The sequence below is a fragment of the Dendroctonus ponderosae genome, unplaced genomic scaffold, assembly GCF_020466585.1.
Source record: "Dendroctonus ponderosae isolate FM_Combo_2020 unplaced genomic scaffold, Dpon_F_20191213v2 Dpon_F_20191213_11, whole genome shotgun sequence".
Lineage (NCBI taxonomy): Eukaryota > Metazoa > Arthropoda > Insecta > Coleoptera > Curculionidae > Dendroctonus > Dendroctonus ponderosae.
In genome coordinates, this window is record NW_026017213.1 from 3,710,181 (window position 1) to 3,714,525 (window position 4,345).

Consider the following 4,345-nt stretch of genomic DNA (forward strand, 5'->3'; position numbering starts at 1 on the left):
ATTCTCAATGCCTCAATAACCCTAGAGCTATAAACCTCAACCGGTTATCTCAATATGAGCCAAAGACTACGCGCGGTTTCAAACCCGCTCTTCTTTGAAATTTCAAATTTTGCCTCAAAACTGGGAATATTTCTAAAATAATGGTTTATATAAAAAACTGCGTATTTTAATGCTCTATCCCGCAATGATAACTGGTATTTTGCTGCAGAACTAGTTCTAGAAGGACGAGCCAAAAGCTTGGAACATTTTTGAAAAAAGTGCTCAACTGCTCTAAACGAACTTTTGGGTTTTAGATAAAAACCTCAAATTCTGCTACTCAACTTTGTTATCCAAAAATGTTACTACATAAATGCTCTATCCAGAAGTTGGAAATCTAGTACGTACGACATCGCAATCGTTTTTCAAATTAAACGACAAAAACTGGGCCCGCTTTTGAAATAGTGCCCCACCACAACTTGCTCTTTGTCTATGAAAACCTCAAATATTTCTAAACAGCTCCATTGCAAAGAAAAATGCGTCCTTTTATGCTCCATCCAGTAGTGACAAAGTGAGCTCCTTAGCTCAATTGGTTCTGAAAATACGATCGCAAAACTCGACTAGAGTTTCAAAAAATTGCAATGGCAAACTTTGCGCTTTTATAAAGAAAACTAAAAAAATACTTCTAAATGGTTTAATTACAAATAAAAATGCGCGCTCTAATGGGTGGCTCTAAATATCCAGTGGTGCCAAATTGAACTGAATCACTTCAAAAAACTGAACCCAAAAACTGGACGCAACTTTGAAAACCCCTAGACTAATCGTGCACTGGCCAATCAAAAAATTCGCTGCGGACTATTGTGAGTAATTACCAAAGTATTACATGAGTAAAAGCAAACAGCAATAACCCTCTATTAGCGGCCGCACAATGGGAATTGTGTAGGCCGAAGGGCAAATGCTGGATGGAGTATCGTAACCAATTGGCCTAAGACAGCTTTTAGTTCACACCGCAGACAATAGTCCTGTGATTGCAACCGGATAATCCCGGCTTACTGTGCCACGATTGACAGGAATCGCTAAACTCTCCTCTCCCCCACATTATTTGTCTTGCCTTCCGGCCAACACTTGTTGTTTTCCTGCGGTTTCCACATGTTTTGAGGGCTTTTTTAGGCCTCAAAACTGGCCAGTTTCGTGACACGCACAGTGAATTTAATTGGAACAGCAAACGGTTGTTGTGACACGCAGCCAAACGGATGAAGATGCATGTGTTGGGAATGTTTTCAACATTTCCTTATCAGATTGTTGAGGAGCGGCGCTCGTTTGTTTCTATGGGAGGGCCGCACTCATTTTTTCGGGCGACAACAGTCCGAACATCGTTARCCCACAGGGGCGTACCACAAATTGCTTCGAAAGTCCTGTAGAAGAKCGAACAAAAATCCCCCAATGATCAGCGGATCAGCAACTGGATCCTGAGTGYCTTAACCTGGATGATGYTTCAAAMATTTGTCTATTGAAATAGCAGAACTTTCTCAGGTTTTCCATCTTGTTTTTYTAATTGCCTYATCAAACCTCTTCATTTCCATTTTCTCACGATTGCAATTTCCTCTACAAGATCATTTTGTCTTGTTTCTGGTTTGTTTTCTTTCTTCATATTTTTMTTTTCTGTGTTATTTARTGGCTCTAGCTCCTGTTCGTCATTGCGCTACCTAAAACTGTCGCGGTAAAAAGGAATCAAATTATTTGTCGCAGAAGTTTTCAGTCTTATTTCTTCATCAAGCGTCTTCATTTCCATTTTCTCTTTGCTTGCTTCATGCATTTAATCGAAGCTCTAGTTAGTAGTTTCATTTCTGTTCAAAATTTCCTGCAAATTCTTTCGTTGCGTTCCGTTTTGCTGTTTCCAATTCGGGATTAAAATTTCTTCTCCAAGCGCTTTTTGTCTTGTTTCTTGTTCCTTTCTTCCTCCCTTCATCTTTTTATTTTCTACGCTCTTTAGTGGCTTTAGCTCCTGTTCGTCATGCGGCTGCTTAAAAATGTCCAGAAGAAACGTGGTAAAAAGAAATCGAATTATTTGTCGCAGGCCTTTTTAGTCTTATTTCTTCATCAAGCGCCTTCGTTTCCATTTTCTCTTTGCTTGTTTCATGCATTTAATCCAAGCTCTAATTAGTACTTTGATTTGTTTTGAAATTTTCCTGCAAATTATTTCGTTACGTTCGTTTTTGCTGTTTCCAATTCGGAATTGAAATTTCTTCTCCAAGCGCTTTTTGTCGTGTTTCTTGTTCCTTTCTTCTTCCCTTCATCTTTTTATTTTCTACGCTCTTTAGTGGCTTTAGCTCCTGTTCGTCATTCGGCTGCTTGAAAATATCCAGAAGAAACGAGGTAAAAAGGACTCGAATTATTTGTCGCAGGCGTTTTCAGTCTTATTTCTTCATCAAGCGTCTTCATTTTCATTTTCTCTTCGCTTCCTTCATGCATTTAATCGAAGCTCTAGTTAGTAGTTTGATTTCTGTTCAAAATTTCCTTCAAATTCTTTCGTTGCGTTCCGTTTTGCTGTTTCCAATTCTGGATTAAAATTTCTTCTCCAAGCGCTTTTTGTCTTGTTTCTTGTTCCTTTCTTCCTCCCTTCATCTTTTTATTTTCTACGCTCTTTAGTGGCTTTAGCTCCTGTTCGTCATTCGGCTGCTTAAAAATGTCCAGAAGGAACGCGGTAAAAAGAAATCTAATTATTTGCCGCAGGCCTTTTTAGTCTTATTTCTTCATCAAGCGTCTTCATTTCCTTCCTCCCTTTTTTTCTTCTTCTTTTTATTTTCCACGCTCTTTAGTGGCTTTAACTCCTGTTCGTCATTCGGCTGCTGAAAAATGTCCAGAAGAAGCGCGGTAAAAAGGAATGAAATTATTTGTCGCAGGAATTTTCAGTCTTATTTCTTCATCAAGCGTCTTCATTTTCATTTTCTCTTTGTTTGTTTCATGTATTTAATCCAAGCTCTAGTTAGTACTTTGATTCGTATTAAAATTTTACTCCAAGTTCATTCGTCACGTTCGTTTTTGCTGTTTCCAATTCGGAATTGAAATTTCTTCTCCAAGCGCTTTTTGTCGTGTTCCTTGTTCCTTTCTTCTTCCCTTCATCTATTCATTTTCCACGCTCTTGAGTGGCTTTAGCTCCTGTTCGTTATTCGGCTGCTTGAAAATGTCCAGAAGGAACGAGGTAAAAATTAATCGAATTATTTATCGCAGGCGTTTTCAGTCTTATTTCTTCATCAAGCGTCTTCATTTCCATTTTCTCTTTGCTTGTTTCATGCATTTAATCCAAGCTCTAGTTAGTAGTTTGATTTGTGTTCAAATTTTCCTCCAAGTTCTTTCGTTGCGTTCGTTTTTGCTGTTTCCAATTCGGAATTGAAATTTCTTCTCCAAGCGCTTTTTGTCGTGTTTCTTGTTCCTTTCTTCTTCCCTTCATCTATTTATTTTCCACGCTCTTTAGTGGCTTTAGCTCCTGTTCGTCATTCGGTTGCTTGAAAATGTCCAGAAGGAACGAGGTAAAAAGAACTCGAATTATTTGTCGCAGGCGTTTTCAGTCTTATTTCTTCATCAAGCGTCTTTATTTCAATTTTCTCTTTGCTTGTTTCATGCATTTAATCCAAGCTCTAGTTAGTAGTTTGATTTGTGTTCAAATTTTCCTCCAAGTTCTTTCGTTACGTTCGTTTTTGCTGTTTCCAATTCGGAATTGAAATTTCTTCTCCAAGCGCTTTTTGTCGTGTTTCTTGTTCCTTTCTTCTTCCCTTCATCTATTTATTTTCCACGCTCTTTAGTGGCTTTAGCTCCTGTTCGTCATTCGGTTGCTTGAAAATGTCCAGAAGGAACGAGGTAAAAAGAACTCGAATTATTTGTCGCAGGCGTTTTCAGTCTTATTTCTTCATCAAGCGTCTTTATTTCAATTTTCTCTTTGCTTGTTTCATGCATTTAATCCAAGCTCTAGTTAGTAGTTTGATTTGTGTTCAAATTTTCCTCCAAGTTCTTTCGTTACGTTCGTTTTTGCTGTTTCCAATTCGGAATTGAAATTTCTTCTCCAAGCGCTTTTTGTCTTGTTTCTTGTTGCTTTCTTCCTCCTTTCATATATTTATTTTCTACGCTTTTTAGTGGCTTTAGCTCCTGTTTGTCATTCGGCTGCTGAAAAATATCCAGAAGAAACGCGGTAAAAAGAAATCGAATTATTTGTCGCAGGCCTTTTTAGTCTTATTTCTTCATCAAGCGTCTTCATTTCCATTTTCTCTTTGCTTGTTTCATGTATTTAATCCAAGCTCTAGTTAATACTTTGATTTGTGTTTAAATTTTCATGCAAATTCTTTCGTTGCGTTCGTTTTTGCTGTTTCCATTT